This window comes from Bidens hawaiensis, unplaced genomic scaffold (genome assembly GCF_021521415.1).
Source record: "Bidens hawaiensis isolate Kalapana, Puna unplaced genomic scaffold, B.hawaiensis_p1.1 tig00034731_1, whole genome shotgun sequence".
NCBI classification, from domain to species: domain Eukaryota; kingdom Viridiplantae; phylum Streptophyta; class Magnoliopsida; order Asterales; family Asteraceae; genus Bidens; species Bidens hawaiensis.
Genome location: NW_027496034.1, coordinates 95,314 through 114,953, shown reverse-complemented (window position 1 = coordinate 114,953; position 19,640 = coordinate 95,314).

Sequence of the window (19,640 nt, the reverse complement as noted above, 5' to 3'; positions counted from 1 at the left end):
TCTTGGATGTTTCTACTAAAGTCAAAACCATTTGCTTCAGGAGCAACTAAGGTCTATAGTTTGTTCAGATCAACTTGTTTTGCTTTTTCTTTCTCTTCAAAGCTGATCTGTACATACTATCATCCATGTCTTCACTATAGATTTTAAATGATTTGATCATTTTCTCAAGATAAAATAACCATTTTGGACCATAAGTATTGTTGAAGTGGTTTTCATTGAAGATTATGTCAGATGATTCAATGACCACCATGTGCTCTTTCACATACACTCTATAAGTTTTTGAATGAGATGAATAGCCCACAAAGAAACATTCCAGTGATTTGGACTGGAATTTGTTCAAGTAGTCCTTTATGTTCAATAGTGAGCATTTACATCCAAAAGGCTTCAAGAACTTCACATAAGGCTTTCTCTGGTAGAGAATTTCATATGGAGTCTTGTTTTGAGCCTTGTTAAGTAGAACCCTGTTCTGCACATAACATGCAGTATTTATTGCTTCTGCCCAGAATGTAACAGGAAGGCTTTCTCTGGTAGAGAATTTCATATGGAGTCTTGTTTTGAGCCTTGTTAAGTAGAACCCTGTTCTGCACATAACATGCAGTATTTATTGCTTCTGCCCAGAATGTAACAGGAAGGTTAGCATCAGCAATCATGGTTCTTGCAGCTTCAATTAAAGTTCTACTTCTTCTTTCTGCAACACCATTTTGTTCACGGGTTCTAGGAGCACTGTACTGCTGGAAAATACCCTTAGAAGTGCAGAATTCACTCATCGTGTCATTCTTAAATTCTGACACATTGTCACTTCTAATTACCTTCACTTTCCTGTCAAGTTGATTTTCCATCTTGAGTACACAGGATTTGATCAGGTTTGGGGTTTCGTCCTTGTTGCTCATGAAATATACCCAAGTGAATCTTGAAAAATCATCAGTTATCACTAGGCAGTATCTCTTCTTTCCAACACTCGGAACACTCACTGGACCAAACAAGTCCATGTGAAATAATTCCAAGACCTCATCTATTGTGTTTATCAGTTTGCTCTTGTGTGAGGATATGTTTTGTTTTCCTTTTAGGCAAGATGTGCATTTTTCTTCTAGCTTGAACCCTCTTGTGGGAAGGCCAACAACATGCTCACCTTTCACTAGTTTGTTTATGTTCTTCAAATTTACATGACACATCTTCCTATGCCATAGCACTGTTTTATTCTCAGTTGCCTTTGATACAAAGCATGAACCACTTCTTGAAGTTGCAGTATTCATTCTCAGTTCATAGAGGTTGCAGTTTCTTAGAGCCATCATCATAATCGTTTCAGTTGGAATCACAAACTCTGGCTTCAAAATCAGGCAATGTTCATCATTGAAGACAACATTGTATCCCTTGTCACACACTTGAGAAATGCTCAGCAAATTGTACTGTAGTCCTTCAACATGTAGAACATTCTCAAAGGATACTTTGCCATTTGTGAGTGTTCCCTTCCCAACAATTTTTCCTCCATTTTCATCACTCCCAAATGCAACTGGTCCCTCATATTTCTTCACATAATTAATTAATGCAGTCTTGTCACAAGCCATGTGTCTTGAACATCCACTGTCCATATACCATAGATCATTGCTACTCATGGACTGTTCCTGCACACACACAAAAGGAATCAGTTTGATTCTGAGTTACAAACTCCATCAGTTTGTAATTCAGAGATAGTGAAGAATGCATTAGAAGTTGGGATTGGAACAGGTGGTGGATATTCATACACTACTTCACAATCCTCATCAGTGTCGGACTCTGATCCAAAGTGCACTGCAGACACTTTAATGCTACTATCAACTTCCTCAATCACCTTATCCTTCCCTTCTTCTACTTCTTTCTTTGCCTTCCACTTGAATCCTCTTGGTTCAAATCCTTGTTTCAACAGAAACTTCTCATCACCATTTAGAACACCTGGTCTCCTCTTTTCTTTCTCTTCATTTGGTGACCTTTTGTTCTTGTCTGTTGTTTGTCAGGATTTGGTCATCTTCTTTGATCTTCAAAATTGTTTTGAGCCTTTGTTCCAATATAGGCTGATGGTTCTTATCTTTAGATGGGTTCTTATCTCCATTCAAGTATCTCTCATACATTTCTTTGTAGCTTTTCATGTCATAGCCACTAACCACATCTGGAATTTCAAAAATATCCTCAAGAACCCAGCAAGAGTCAGTGTGATGCCCATAAGCATCACATTTCTTGCAGAATACTTTAGCAAAGCTTCCCAAATCTTCAAGAAGTTTCTTGTCCTTGATCTTGTCACTTGGTTTAGGGAAGTCAAATCCTAAAGATGTCTTTGGATTCAAAGTGTTGGAGAAATCCATCTTGATTGGCTTGCTGAGATCAATTGCTTGTGGATATTTTTCTTTGACAAAAACAATTTTCTTCAGCTTGGACGGCATTGTTGAAGAACTCCCTCTTGTTCTTTCGAATATCTTCTTACCAACATCAAATAATTCATGATTAGAAAAAACTGGGTAGATTGGTAGATGACTCTGATCATAAGAGGATTTAATTGATTGTTCTGTTTTCTTCTTGATGACTAGCTGTGATTCCGATCTCTTCTTGATGACTGGCTGTGGTCTAGCACATATATCAAATGGAACATGCTCTCTTCTCATTCTCTCGTGGTGCTTTCTTACCTTTGATATCATAGGAGGCAGAAGAGGAATTTTGTCACTTTTTTTCTTATTTGTTCTTTTCTTCTTCTTCTCCTTTGATGACTTAGAGCTTCCACAGCTACAGTTGCTTTCTTTACTGGAGTGTTCACTCCACTTCTTTTTCTCTCCTTGAGGCTGTTCATCAGTCATAGTTTTTGACTTATCAGTCTGTTTCATCACAAATTCTCCATCCTGATCTACAATCACATCATCATACTTCTTGATAAATTCAAGCTTATCATCAAACACATTTTTGAACTGTTTGAGATACTCACTTCTGCTCTCTTTATCAACTTTCAAAGGGTAACTGTCACAGAAAGGTGGTGGTAACTTCTTGTACTTCTCTTCCTCTGTCATTTTGTCAACATGACCAATAATGTTTCCTATAGAGACAAGGTTTTCAAAAACTCCATTTCAATCAACAACTCTGCATTCTTGAGTTTTTCTTCAGCAAACATCTTCTTTAGTCCTTCTGTCTCAATTCTCATTCTAGATTGAGCTTGATATGATACCATACAATCATCCTCCAATCCCTTGATTTGACTTTCATATGTAGCCTCACTATCCGCATACACATTCAGAAAGACATCCTTCCTTCCACATTCAGTTTTCCATTTTCCAACCTCCTGATTTAATTCATCAATTGTAGCAAGAAGATCAGAAATAGAAGTATCAGAATGTACCTGAGTGTTGGAAGATTCAGCCTTGTCATTTGTTTTGGCCATGAATGCAAGATTTTCCTTTTCCATCTCAGCAGCATGATTACTCCAGTCAAACTCTCCATCCTGAGCCACCCTTGTAACAGCTACAATGTCCTTGATCCCTTTGCTGGTTCACACCATTTTGAGATGGTTTGTTTTGATTTGTGTGAACCTGCATCTGATTATTTCTCTGAGGTTGAAAATTTTTTTTGCTGGGTTCTATTCTGATTTTGATAGGGATTTTGGTTGGGCATTTGATTCCTTTGCTGCTGAAAGTTTTGGTTATGATTATGATAGAACTGATTCTGGTTAACTTGATTGCCAGACTGCCTTGGTATGTTGTATTCCCTTGCAAAGTGTCCCGGTTGTTGGCAGTTATAATAGATGGCTTTGGATTTGTCAAATCCAATCCTTTCATTGGGTCCATTGAAACTGGTTCTGCCAGTTCTGATATACAACCTTTTGCTTCTTACTGCCAACATAGCTGCTTTCCATTTGATGTCCATATCTTCTAAATCATCAACATCTATCTGTTCTAAGTCTTCTTGTATGATGCTTGTGTTTATCAGATTCTTGGCCACAACGGCATGGTAAGACTCAGTGAACATTGAGAATAATGCCTGGTAATCTGTTCCTTGAGTTGGATTGTGTTGTGTGAAAGTAGACTGCCCATTTCCAGTAGATTGATTGTCATCTTCCATCAGCTGCACAATGAATCTTGACTGATTGTTACAAGATGAGTTTGCTTTTGATTGTTCCTCAATGATAGGCTGTTGATTCTTGATCGAGAGATTGCCCATGGGTGCCACAAGGGCATTGTTCATTTGAAAGCTTGGCTTGTCATCTCGAATCATATGATTCTTAATCATTTCATGCTCAGCAGCCTTAAGAAAGGCAATTACATCATCCAGTTTGAAGCTAGGAAAACTTGCCTTTTCCTTTATAAACTTGCTAGCAATATACCATTCGCAGACAGAGATGACAGAAGCTTCTTGTTAAGCTCAAAATCGGAAATCTGCAAATCAGTGGTCCTAATTTTATTCACAATGGTATGAACCTTTGTAACACTGACTTCAACCTTTCTCCTTCTTTAAACTTAAATATGTCCAACTGTTGCTTCAGTCGGTCTTTCTTAATATCTCTCAACTCAGTGTTCCCTTCAAACATTTCAATCACTGCATCATACATATCCTTTGCGTTTTTATGATGATTTACAGTGGTTAAAATTTCCCATGAGAGCCCCAACTTCAGCATTGAGAGTGCTTTATCATCCCTCTTTTTCATTCTCAAATCAACCGCACCGTTGTTGTTTGGAGCTGCTGAAGGAATATAGTTCCCTTCAGTGATAGCCATCCAAAGTTCTCGATCGTTATAGTTCACTACAGCTTCAAATAGCACTTTCCATTTTATGAAGTTCTCTTGTCCAAGCAGCCTTGGAATCTTGTTGGTTGACACTTCCTGGTCTTCCATTTCACCAGATCTGAGTTTTTCAGCAGCAGAGCACAGTAAATCTTCAACCTTCTTCAAAAACCCTCAGTCCCGTGGTCTTCAGTGAGCTTACTCAATCTCTGATACCACTTGTCAGGACCGTCCGTCGGGTGTAACCTTAGCAAAGGTTTGACAAGAACACACCGACTTGAATACTCAAAAGACCGATTGAATATCCCGGCGGAATCAGGATATCCAATGATTGAGAATGAAGGATTGTGAACAGATATCAAACACAAAACAGTAAATGATAATCAGTAAAGGCTTATTCAGAGACAAACATTCACTATATTTAATGATACATCAAAGGAATAGTGAATGGAATGTCTAGGGTTTTGTGTGACGGTGGCGGCTCTTGTACGATGAACAAAAAGAATGTTTTCGTAATCAGTGCGAGCCAGCCTATTCCGTCTTGAAATCCGTACCTCAAAATCCGTGCCCTAAAGGTACCCTAGGACGTCTATTTATAGACTCTGACTTTCCTTCTATAAGTCCTAGTCATTACATAATGAAAGATAAATCTAATACAAGTGTTATAGTCCTCGAGCAAGGTACATACCTTGCTTGAGAAAACTTCCTATACTAGGTGTGCTCGGTGAGTATCCTCGAGCAGACTTTACTTGGAATATATTCTCTTTCGAAGAATACATAATCCTTTTGAGTAAGCTTCATTCCTCTTGACTTGTTCAAACTTTGCTCGAATAAGTCCATCGAGCAAGCTCATTCTTCTTGATGTCTTCAGCTTTTCTTATTTAGCAATCTTTAGCATGCTCGGATGTAAATATTGCTCGGTAACTGAACTGTGCTCGAAGTCTTTGCTTTGATTCACGTGACATCCTCTTATTGCATCCATGCTCGTCCCCATGTGGTCGATCATCCTGTGCTCGTAACACTTGGCTAGAACTTGTATGATCAAGCTGTTTGCTTGATTGGCAATCCATGCTCGATAGAAGAATACTCTTGCTCGTTGAAGTGTAGCTTGCTCGAAGCCTTTAACACTTAGAAGAATCAACCATTTAAGGTTCAGAACCTTGCTCGAAGTAGTAAAAACCATGCTCGATCGTCTAGGCTTGCTCGAATTCCATACTTAGCCATTTCTGAGGAGGTTGAGAAGATTCCAATCTTCCTTATAAAAAATCCGACCCAACAAACAAATGCGGGTAAAACTTGCGCATCTCTTCTTCAACTTCCCAAGTGGCATCCGATCCCTTACGGTGCTTCCATATCACTTTCACTAAGGGAATAACCTTACGACGAAGCCACTTCTCCTTGTGGTTCACTATATCAATTGGCTGCTCGACATAGTTTAGCTGTTCGTCCACCTCGATGTCTAGCAGTGGCACATGGGATGTGTCGTCAGCTAGACATTTTCTCAAGTGAGAAACATGAAAGGTAGAGTGAATTCCTTCTAGCTCGTCGGGTAGATCATGCTTGTAAGCCACTTCGCCCACACGGGCCACGATCTTGAACGGGCCAAGGTATCTCGGACTCAACTTTCCTCTCTTTCTGAAACGAATGACCCCCTTCCAGAGCGAGACCTTAAGCATCACGTGGTCTCCAACATTAAACTCAATGGGCCGTCTCCGCTTATCCGCATATGACTTCTAGCGGTCCTGAGCAGCTTTCATCCTGGCCTTAATCTGATCAAACTTCGAAGAGGTTTCTTGCATCTCTTCCAAACTTCCAATCTCCTTTTGACCAATCTCACCCCAACATACAGGAGTTCTACAACGTCTTCCATATAACATTTTGAAAGGAAGCATGCCGATACTTGAATGATAACTGTTGTTGTAAGAGAATTCTGCCAAGTGCAGATGATCATCCCAACTTCCTCCAAAGTCTAACACACAAGCATGTAGCATATCCTCAAGGGTTTGGATAGTCCTTTCAGACTGCCCATCTGTTTAAGGGTGATACGCCGTGCTGATGTTTAGTCTTGTTTCCATGGCTTCGTGGAACTTCTTCCAGAATCTTGAAGTAAAGCGGGTATCCCTGTCTGAAACAATCGATAACGGCACCCCATGCTTTGTAACCACTTCTTTGACGAACACGTTTGCCAACATTTCTGACGAGATAGCCTCTCGTATAGGCAAAAAGTGAGCACTCTTAGTCAAACGATCCACAAGCACCCATATGGTATCATGACTTCTAGCTGTACGCGGTAGCTTAATTATGAAATCCATGGTGATGTGTACGACATTAGATAAATGCTGGCACCGAGATCGGCCAGCGCATGAATAACTGTATCATCACTCAAGATGCAGGGAATCATGAAACTCCCTGGGTCGGCCATCTTTTCCAGTAATTTCCTCTGTAAGACAGCATAACAGCTAGCACTCAATGGGATGGATGCGACCTCAGCAAGCTTCTCCTTATTCGAAAGGATATCCCTGAGTCAGTGCCTCAAGGAATGAAGCTGCTTCATTCCCTTAGTCAGTCCCTGAGTCAGTCCCTGCTTCAGTCGAATGGATATCCTTGAGTCAGTCCCTGAGTCAGTTAAGGTGAAGCTGCTTCAAAAAATCAAGGAATTTGGAATTCTGCTCCTCATCTCTATATCTACGGAGTTTCCCGGGGTATGGTACTCTAGGCTTGTAGACTCTGGGTGGCTCGCTTGGTAGCTGCTGTCTCTCGGCCTGTGCTGAACTCCCTGGGCTGGTCCTCTGATGCACCTGGGCCGGTGGAGACTCCATCTGAATCTCCTCATCCACCAGCTCCTCTACAACTAATGCAGGCTCCTCGAAGACTCCTCTCTGCCGAATCCCGGGCTCCTCTCGTGCCCCTGCACCGCTCCTCATTGTCACAGCTTTAACAAATCCCTTTGGGTGCTACTCGGTGTTACTTGGTAGTGAACCCTGCAGCCTCTCGTTCAACCTCCTCGCTATTTCTCCCATCTGCCGCTCGAGACTCTAAATTGACGCTCCCTGATTCCTCATGAACTGCTCGTGCTCTCGAAACTTCTCCTGCGTCTCCTTGTGACGGGAAACCTCTCGTGACATAAGCTGTGACATCATCTGTGTTTGTTGCGCCATCATCTCCTCCAAAGTGAGCTTCTTCTCCCCACTACTCGTTCCCTCACCGGCATCCTGAAATAAACTCTTGCGTTGCTGAAAACCGGACTGGTTGTCGCTTCTCCAGTTGGAGTTCTGATTTCCTCTCCATCCCGAATTATAAGAATTGAAAGAATTTGGATTTCGGTTTGGATTTCCTACGAAGTCTATGGCCTCCTCTTGGGAACTGACTGGGCACTGAACAGTATCATGCACGCCTCTGCAAATCTCACACAACTTGTTTTTCGTCTGCATGTCCTTTACCATATTCGCCAACGCCTCGACCTGTGCCATCAGTGCAGTGGTGGTATCCACCGAATACATGCCTCTAGAGATGGAATCGACGGTCTTACCTCCTCTGGCGGGTGGTCTCTGGTACCCACTCATAGCTAACCCATTGAATAAAGCGATACACTCATCGGGGTCTTTGGTTGTTAACAGGTTTCCTCCTGCCGCCGTGTCGAGCATACTCTACGTCGCGTACGTCACTCCATTGTAGAATTTCTCGACGACTGCCCAATCCTGCAAGCCGTGGTTGGGGCACAACGCCAATAGATTCTTGAATCGCTCCCAGGTCTCGTAAAAGCTCTCTGTGTTCTCCATCTGGAAAGAATGTATCTGGTTACGCAAACGAGTGGCCTTAGCCGGAGGATCGTATTTTTCAAGAAATTGGGTCTGCATGGCAGCCCAAGTAGCTATAGAGCTCTGTGGGAGGGACTCGAGCCACAGACTCGCTTGATCAGCGAGTGAAAACGGAAAGACGCGGAGCTTAACGGCGTCTTCGGAAACGCCCGCAAGATGGAAAGTGTCGCAAATACGCACGATGCGAGTGAGATGAGAGTGCGGGTTCTCAAGAAGCAACCCGTGAAACTGATTAGAATGAGCAATGGTATTCAGAATGTTCGACGCAACTCCAATGGCGGGTGGTGCGATGCTGGATCTCGCGCCAGCATTGGCTGGTCGGGCCCGGTCCGCAACTGTCCTCCTCGGTGGTGGAATGTCGCCCATGATTATATCCCTATCGTCGGGGTCAACGAATGAAGAAGTGGATGAAGGTGAAACGGGACGACGTCTCTCACGAAACTCTCTCTCTGGCTCAGGAAATGCTTCCGTGTCGGGTGGTCCTAGAGATCGAGTCTGTCGCATAGAACTATAATTAGGAATAATATTATCTAAACTATTCTAACAAATAAGCAAAATAAAACAAAAATAATTACACGTAGCACAAAAGGTAAGTCCTAACTCGAATTGCTCTCAAAACGCCTAAAACCGTGTCCCCGGAAACGGCGCCAAAAACTTGATGTGTGTCTAATAACACTATAATAACGACCCTCACAACTAAGCTTTAATATTAAAACGAAAATCCTAAAACCACACACAACCGGCAAGTGTACCGATCACAAGTAGTATAGACCTAGGAAGTCCGAGTATCGAACAAGTGGACACGTAAGATGCCAACGATTACTAACCCTAGACAAAACCTACCTTAGAATAATATTATATTCATTTTTGATTTTTACTTACTTAACTGGACTAACTGGATAGAGGAACAATTCAACTTAAACCAAAATAGATCAACTAGTCGTTCAGAACACCTAAATCTGACAAGAAACGAACTCGCTCTCGCGCAATCCTTATTCTAGCATGCAAAGGCAATGAGACAACCCTAACTTCCTATCACCTCTCGGTCTCAAAGAAGGTGTTTAACCGCTGTACTTAATCCAAATAATCACACAACAAAATCCTACGGTTGTTCCTACCGCAAACTAACCCTAAACACAAAGTCTAGAATCAAACAATACACCGATCAATCAATACGAAACTAATCATTCAACACACGGGGTTTATGCAATGAATCACTAAAATTTCCAGCCACTAAACACAACCTATTTCATGTCTAAATTAAACTTTACAATAACAATTAAGGTCTATTAATCAAAAAATCCATAAAACTTATCAAAACCTAACAAGAATCATCATTCCTAGGTAGATCTAACAAGATTAGCCTAGCATATTAATTGGACAGCCATGAAAATTGAATAAAACCATTAATAAACTCATACCAATCATCTTAACAATTGTCCAACGATCAACAATAATCATAAACACTTCAATCTCTAACACAATTGCAAAACAAATTAACAACTAAGCAAGAAACTAAAAGTGTATGAACAATGAAAAAGATGTAAGGATATGGATGTTTCCGGGGCTGCTCCTTACTGTAAAATCTGATGATAATCGATCCCGAAGCTTTGCACTTGATTCCTTCTTCCTTCCCTAGCCGCCACAAGCTCCAAACCCTAGCACACAAAACTTTTTTTTCTTTTCTTTCTTCCTTCCTCGAAGCTTCCGATCGCAACAACTGTAGCAGCTTAGGGTTTTTTTAATTTTTTTTTTTTTTATGTTATAATATAATATGGTCTTGGGCCTCCATGATGCATACGGGTCGGGGCTTGAGCGTTGTCTTGAACTTGTATGCGTAAAAGGCTCGTAGAATGCTCGAAAAGTCCCGGTGTTCTTCTTTTTTCACCCAAAACCTACAAGGTTATTAAACTTACGTAAAACCTATCTAAAACGAGTTAAAACATATAAAATTTAATATAATACGTAGATAAAATGTGCGGAAAATACGTGTGTTTTACAACACATCACCTGCAGGCAGGTTAAACACTTACTGACATAATCTACTACTTCATTCTTCATACCCGACCACCAGTAGTCTTTCTTCAAGTCTTGATACATCTTGGTGGATCCTGGATGCATCGAAGTAACGGGACTTATGGGCCTCATCTAGGATTCGACCTCTAAGTTTCCCATGTCGTAGGATCCACATTCGGTCAAACCTGGTCTTTACACCATGAGTATTATCTATCAACTCGTTCTGCTGGCCAAAAATCCTTTCTTTCTTCATCAACCCTTCATCTACCAACACTTCCGACTAAACCTTGCTGATCTCTTCAAAGAAATTTGAGTTGATTATCAGCTTATAAGACTTTACTATTGCAATAACTTCTGCGTTCTTCCGGATCAAGGCGTCAGCAACCACATTAGCCTTTCCCGGGTAATTCTTGATATCACAATCATAATCCTTTATCAGTTCTAACCACCTTTTCTGCCTCATGTTCAGCTCTTTCTGCTCAAAGAAGTATTTCAAACTCTTGTGGTCCGTGTATATAGTACACTTGGTACCATAGAAGTAGTGTCTCCAGATCTTAAGAGCATGTACTACAACGGCTAGCTCTAGGTCATGCGTCGGGTACGTACATTCGTGAACTTTCAATTGCCTAGACGCGTAAGCTATGACCTTCCCTCTTTGCATCAACACGCAACCTAACCCCTGATGTGAAGCATCAGTGCAAACTACCAAATCTTCTTCTCCATCGAGCAGAACAAGGATTGGAGCTTGCGTGAGCCTCCTTTTTAGTTCTTCAAAAGCCTCTTTTTGCCACCTACCCCAATCAAACACCACAGTCCTTCAGGTCATACCTGTCAACGGTGCGGCTATCTTAGAGAAGCCAGGAATGAATCCCCTATAATAGCCAGCTAACCCTAGGAAACTGCGTATCTCAGTTGGATTTCGCGGAGTCTTCCAATTCTTTATCGCTTCGATCTTGGCTGGGTCCATAGTAATACCCTCTGAATTGATTATATGACCTAGAAACTGCACCTCTTGCAACCAAAATGCGCACTTTAAGAACTTTGCATACAATTTCTCCTTCTTCAAAACTTCAAGTACTTCCCTCAGGTGCTCAGCATGGTCAGACTTGGTCTTTCAATAAATTAATATATCGTCAATGAAAACGATAACCGTCTTGTCTAACATCGGCCGACATACCCTGTTTATCAAGTCCATAAATACCACGGGAGCGCTGGTTAGACCAAACGACTTCACAAGGAAATCATAGTGTCCGTACCGCGTCCGAAATGCTGTCTTAGGGATGTCCGCCTCTTTCACCTTCAATTGATGGTAACCTGATCTGAGGTCTATTCGCGAGAACCAAGTAGCACCTTACAACTGATCAAACAAATCATCAATCCAAGGCAACGGATATCTATTCTTCACGGTAAGCTTATTTAACTCCTTGTAGTCAATGCACATTCTCATACTCCCATCCTTCTTCTTAACGAATAACACCGGCGCGCCCCACGGGGAAACACTCGGCCATATGAAACCCTTGTCGAGGAGTTCTTGCAGTTGGAACATCAATTCCTTCATCTCAGACGGCGCCAAATGGTAAGGTGCTTTCGCGACGGGCTGTGCCCCTGGTATCAATTCTATCTGGAATTCCACTTCTCGCTCTGGTGGTAACCCCGGAAGGTCCTCGGGAAATATTTCCGGGTAGTGACACGCTACAGGAATGTCTTTCACTTCCCTCGTCTCGGCCGTAGCTTTGACAACATACGCCAGGTAGGCACTACACCCTCGCCTTAACAAACCCTCGGCTTTTATCATCGAAATGATGTTAAGCCCTGTACTTTCTCTAACACCATAAACTGTTACTGAACCACCATCCGGAGACTTCAGTCTTACCAATCTACTCCTACACACTATCTGAGCTTCAAATTCAGACAGCCAATCCATACCCAATACTACATTGAATCCTCCTAAGGTTAAAACATACGGGGTAGCAGGGAATTCGTGTCCTTCCAATTCTATCTTACAATTCTTAACCAATCTCATAATTTTAACTGAGGTCTCGTTAGCGGTTTCTACCATAAAAGTTTCAGGCACACGACAACATTTCATCTTAGCTGTCTTACAAAACTGGGTAGCTACGAAACTCCTGGTCGCACCTGAGTCAAACAATACGGAAGCGGAAATACCGTTTACTAGAAATGTACCTGTCACGACGTCTGGGTTCTGTTTAGGTTGCTCTTGCGTCAACATGTAGGCTCTGGTCCTTGGCCTAAACTGTTCAACATCCTTCCTCCCACTCCCCCAAGCTTCACCCTCCATGCACTCCCTTGCCATATGACTCGTCTTTCCATACTTGTAACAGGCGGGTTTCGCATTGCATTCGTTAGCGTAATGCCCCACCTTTCCACATTTATAACAGGCATTCGACCCTTGCCTGCATTCCCCACCATGGGCCTTGCCACACCTGTTACACACCTCACTACTCCTACCCTACTTGCACTCACCACCGTGCATTTTTCCACAAGTTTTGCATGCCTTTTTCTCCCACATTTTCTGCTTCTTATCCTTGGGGTTCCACATTTGAGTACCTAGTTGCTTAGCAGGAGCAACCTGCTTCTTTTCTTTCTGCTCTTCCACTACCACATCATCCACAGCCAGGTCATCATAAACCATTTCTGCAAGTTCGACCGCAGAATCAAAAGTAGCAGGTTTACTGGCTCAGAAAAAAGTGCGGATATTTTGTGGCAGTCCTGTTGGTGCATTATGCCAGTAGTTCATTTGTCTCGAGTTTATCGTGTCTGTAATCATTAGGCTGTTTGGTTTGTCATGATAAACTAGTTAGTTCGTTTTGGTTATGGCGAACTTGTGTTATGGCGAAGTCAGGGACAACTTCGCCTAGGGTGTTAGGTGAAGTTGTCGTCCTATAATAATCTAACTTGCGCCGTCAGTTAAAAAGGTTTTTGGAGTGTTCGTCTTGTAAGCCGCAGTAGGGTTTCGGTGTGATTGGCATTCACCTCTAATAGAAAAGTAACTTTGTCTTACGTGTTACGTGTTCCTTTACGTGTCTCTTGTCTAAACACTCGTATCGTATACGTAGGGGATTCCACACCCTCGTGTTACGAGATAATCCTGTGTTGATCCGGATGGGAACCAACAATTGGTATCAGAGCGTTTGCTCGTGATTGTGTGGTTCGGGATTATCACACTTGTGTTAAACGAACTCCGCTAGACTTTTCGCGGAATCGTTTCACGTAAAACACCGTTCGTTCAGTCCATTCCTACATTACATTGTCCCTGTCGCACTCTATTATACCTTTTAATCATTCGAAACAAGAAAAACACTGCTCAAAATCAGATCTCGCGACCTACGAAGTTGCCGTCACCTGTAGCTAGGGTTTCAGCGAAGTTATAGCTGGCGAAGTTATTTGGCGAAGTTATTATTTGGTGAAGTTATTATTTGGTGAAGTTATTCTTTGGCGAAGTTAGTCTTTGGCGAAGTTGTTCTTTGGCGAAGTTATTCTTTGGTGAAGTTGTGCATTGGCGAAGTTACTTGGTGAAGTTGTAATCTGGTGAAGTTGTTCTTTGGCGAAGTTGTTCTTTGGCGAAGTTATTCCTTGGTGAAGTTATACTTTCTTCGTCTTCACGAAATACCGTTTCATTTGGTTCCAGCTCCTGTTTCGGTTTAAAAAATGACGTCAATAAACATCACTGAACTGGTGAAAATGGAAGTTGAAGCTGGGTCAGTGACTAAAGCTCCAAAGTTACTTAAAGGCACTGATTTTGTTGCTTGGAAAGACAGATTTGAGCAGTATGTGAAATATCAAGATGCAAAGATGTGGGTATGCATTCAGGATGGTTATATCCCTCCAACAACTGAGTTTGAAGGATGTGAGCAACTGAAAAAATATAATAAGATGGAGGACGATAAGAAGAAGATGTACGAGGCAGAAAGTAAGGCACTAGCTGCAATCACCATGGCACTAGCTCAGGTAATTCTTCATACTTTCCGAAAGTACAAGACGGCTAGATAATTGTGGGAAGCATTGGAGAGCCGCTATGAAGGTAACGTCGGAATTTGAAACTCCAAGATAAAGTTACTAAAAACTCAGTTCTCGGTATTCAAGTATTTTAAGAATGAATCGCTTGATGACATCATTACAAGATACTATCACTTGATGACCAAATTGGACAACTACTCCATAAGGTATTCAGAGAGTTAGATTGTGGAAAACTTCTTGATGCTCTTCCATCAAGATGGGAGATGTACACAGTTCTGATGAAAGAAGATAAAGAATTTGATAGTTTTGATTTAGAAAAGGTGGTTAACAAGCTACGTAATTATGAGCTTAACATGTTACGAAAAGAGACGCCTACTGATCAGGTTCAGGATCCGGGAATGTATGGTGCAAAAGGCTCTGCAAACTCAAGCTCTAAAACAGATTAGACCGCCTATTACTTAGGCGGGGAACCAAATTCTACGCAAGATGGTCATGTGATGATGAATATGGATGGAGATATATGCTTTGTAGCAAGTGGAAGTGGTTCTTCAAAATCTAAATCTTTAGTCAGTAATTCTTCTACTAGTGCTTCAAATGTAAATTACTCAAAGATGCCTATGAGTGTAAAATCTGCTGAACAACAATTTGCCCTTTATGCCTCTTTCATTGCGTCTTATGAAAATTACATCAAGGGAAAGATAGTTGACCCTGCAACCTTGGATGAGGACTATGATCAGATAGATGCTGATGACATGGAAGAAATGGATATACAGTGGCAAATGGCGATGATAGTAAGAAGGGTAAAACGGTTTATGAAGAAGACTGGACGAAAATTCGTGGGAGAGAGACCGGGATTTGACAAGTCAAAGGTTCATTGCTACAACTGTCAACAGAATGGACACTTTGAGAGAGAGTGCCCAAATGAGAGAGTTGAACGGGGTCAGAACAGGCCTACTCAGCAGAATGGGAATGGAAGTGAAATAAAAGCCATGGTTTCTCAATAGAATGGTGGATATAATTGGAACATCAAAGTTGAGGAGGTGATTGAGCAAGCCCATCTGGTGAATATCATTAGTGAAAGAAGTGACAAGGAACCAGTGGAGGATCAAGCATACATGGCAGAAGTGAATGATCAGCTCTCAGAGGTATGTTTTGAAACTCATTGTGAACAATGTGACAAACTGTCTGATCAATTAACTGCTTTAACTGATCAGTATGTAAGTTTGGAAAAAGAATTAAAAATTGTAAAAGAAGAACATCGTTACTCTAAACAAAGGGAAAACAGTTACTCAGTCAAAATTAATGCTGGTGAAAAAGACATAAGATGCCTTAAGGCAACATTAGTTGAGAATATCCAAGTAATCGATCTAAGTTATGAAGTTGTGGAAGAAAAACCCAAACTTATTGCTGAAAAGGACAAACAGATAGCTGATTATCAAGTGAAAGTGGTGGAACTAAACAGAAATCATAAACAGTTTAGGAACTCTTCAATGATGCTTAATCATGTCCTAAGTGTTCAACGTTCTCCTAACGATAAAAGAGGAATTGGATACAATGAAGTTCCACCACCTTTTAACAATAACTACACTTATAATCCTTGTAATCAGCCACCTGTCTTTGTTAAACCTGATCAGACAGTAACGGGAAATGTCAGCTCCATCGACTCACCCGTTAGAGTTCAATCAAGCAACACCAATGTTAAATTGAGCAATCATGAGAACCTAAATAAAGATGTTAATGAATCGGTTCAGACAGAATCGTCAGTTGTGGATCAAGACTCCACGCATAAGGAGTCTGTGAACATTCGCAAAGTGGATGATGAAGTTGTGTTACTCAGAAGGGGGGAGAGTGATACTTTTAGCAAAACGAAATCTTCTTTAAACCCATTCGTTCCCCCTTATGTGAAACAAACTGTCAGTGAAACAATTTCATCCTCTGCTGCAACTTCTGAAAAGAATGTTCGGATAGACACAGATTGTCCAAAGAAAATTAATTGTCCAAACAAAATATGTTTTCGATGTAACAAGGTAGGTCACTTTGTTAGCAACTGTCCACTGAAGAGGAAGAAATCTAAAAATTTGAGGCCAACCAAAGCTGAAAATGGAACGAACACTAAAACTGGTACGGGTAAAAATTCTAATGCATCCAACTTTAATCGTTGGACAAATTTAAGATTTCAAAGAAACCAACCTCGTTTTTTCCCAGTTAATCATAGAATGGGTAATTTCGAATGCATTAACGCTAGAAAATCAAGGATGTATGGATGGCCTCATAATCAGTTTTCTAGAAATCTTCCATTCAAATCAAATGAAAACCTCCCTCAAGGGAACTTTGGGCAGCCAAGGAGTTGGATGCCGTTTGACAGGTTCGACCAACCCAAGACCAGAAGGGCTTGGGTCCCCCGCTTTTAATTCGTTCCTTTAACTGTGCAGGAACAATCGAACAGGGCTGTGAACAACATGTGGGTTGTCGACAGTGGCTGCTCCCGGCACATGACTGGTAACAAGAATTTGTTACGTGATTTGAAGGCTGTATAAGGAGGAAGAGTTAGTTTTGCAGGAGAAAGTGGAGGAAGAATTTCTGGAGTTAGGTACTGTTACTAATGGGAAAATCAAGTTGGAGAAGGTTAATTTTGTGGAAGAGATTAAAGCACAACTCCTATTTGCATTGATAACACTGCTGCTATCTTAGAAACTAACAATCCCGTAAAACATAGTAAAACAAAACATATTGACGTTCGTCATCATTTCATACGGGATTATGCTGAGAAGAAATTAATCATGCTTGAAAAGGTTGATTCACTGGATAATTTTGCAGATCTTTTTACAAAAGCTTTTGACCGGTCCTGTTTTCAAAACCTTATTGAGCTTAATGGGATGATCAATCCTAAGTAACCCTGTTTTCCTTTTATCTTAAAAAAAAACCACTATCGCTGAGAATTATGTCAGTTGCTCAAGGTTGAAGGACATATTCTTAAATATGTTTGGTCCTTGTATCTACGTGTAGATTCAAAGGATAGCCATTAACCTAATAACTGAAAGCCACTGGGGCAGTTGTGATGAGTTTTTATTCCTTCGCTGAAAATTATGTCGGTTACACTCAGTTGGCGGGACACATATTTGTATGTGTTTGGTCCTTCTAATCTACTGGATTTTCGAGATAGCCATTAACCCAAAGACTTAGAAGTGATCGGGGCGTCAGAATATAAAATTTTTGGGAAATGATATACTTTTTCAGTCTATAGCTTCTCATGAAGCTTCAAAATTGATCCAACCTATGGAAAATGACAGATGAACTGATTTTGTGTGCCTAATGGGTGAAGTTATTAGGCTTAAAAGACTTTAGAACAGTCATTGGTTGGTACGGTAGCTTTCCATGGTACGTAAAAGTTAATGTGATACAAATTAAATCTGCTCGATTTACTGTGGAGAGTCATTTTAAAAGGTGCATGTCTCCACATATATCTCTCCGAATGATAGGCAGAAAAGTGATTACCCAGTCATACACGAGCCCGTTAGTATCTTGATCCCCGCGTATATTGTGTTATCCTTCTGCAGTGATCCAGATTCGGACTGAGTCTTGTGCAAGATGTACATTGTTTAAATCAGACACTACAGGTGGAAGTCAACTCGGGGTGATCTGGGGAAAGCCAAATATGCCTTGAGAATAGATAGGAGGCATCACAGTTCCTTAAGTGATGTCCATCTAAATTTTAAGCCTAATTGAACCTAATCCGTATCACTGAAGCAATGAGAATCATGCTAAGTTTTATACCTGCCTTCAACCTGTTTCAATATCATAATAATGTTGAACATGGATCTTTGTGACAGCTTCTTAATCAGTATGATTCCATGTTCGGATCTTTTCTTAAACATGCTGGGTTCTCTACAGACTGAAATTTAATCCCGTCAATGCTATTTTACTTATGTTTATTTTATATTATTTTATACGTTTGTATTCTGTGAATAACATAAACTCTTCAACGTCTTGTGGCTGAGAACCAAATTTAGTCATCTCTTCTTATTGAACATGGTAAACTTTTTGATACGCTTAAACAGTTCTTAGCATCTCAGAGGGAGACCAGTTGCAAAGGGGATGAGTTGAGAACCAAGAGGAGAGAGGACAGAGATGATGATCCCAATGCTTCGAAAGAAGCAGGTGGTGAGCTGCCAAGAACTGAACAAACTCTTGGAGCTTCCACATCTCAGGGGGAGTCTACTGGTCCATCTGGCAGTGCAATTGGTGAAACTGTTGTGGTGGATGATGAGGAAGATATGGATGAAGATGTGTTGCCTCTTAGTGAGATTGAAAAGCTTGGTGAACAAATTGAGATTGACAGTGTCCTAGAGGAAGGTGAGATACCTGATGATAGTATTGAACATGATATCCCGAGTCAAAAATGTGTGGGTCAAAATGATAATGTGTCGGGTGATTTTGAGTGGGAGGAACAGCCACGGTGGAAAGAAGAAAATTCTCATTGGTTTAACAAAACAAAGAAGCCAGTGGTACCAACGATGTTCAAAAAGAGTTATAATATTAAAGGGTATGCTGAATCGAAAAAAGGTATTATCTGTTGGTTGTATGATGATCAACTAAAAGTATTTTTGGTGAAAAGATATGATGGGATTCAGTATTTTGCTAAGAAGTTGAGATCATTCAATACATTACCTGAGTGTGAGGTGAAGGACTTGGCTCGTTTAAGGTTGATTAATAGGAGTGGGGACAACTTTGCTAGTTAGGTTGGTAAAATAGTTTGGAGTAAAGTTGTTAAAGAGAAAAAGTTTGAGTTGTTGAAGCCTCAAAAGGGGTTGGTTGAAGATACAGATCGAGGAATGCGGGCTGATGGAAAGCCATGGATGGTGATGAAGTACAAACCGATTCGTTGTATGAAAGAAGTTCCAATGAAGACTATGCCTCAAGATGTGTTAAAAGATCTTAAATGGTGGTATGTTGATTGGCAAACTGCTGAAGCCGTGATGGAAGATCAAGATGAACAGGAGATCTTACGGGTGTATGATCCTATGCACTTGGTTAATTTGTCTCAAGCTGATTTGTAGGTACTCAACGAAAAGAAGATTTTTTATATTCTTGCTTGG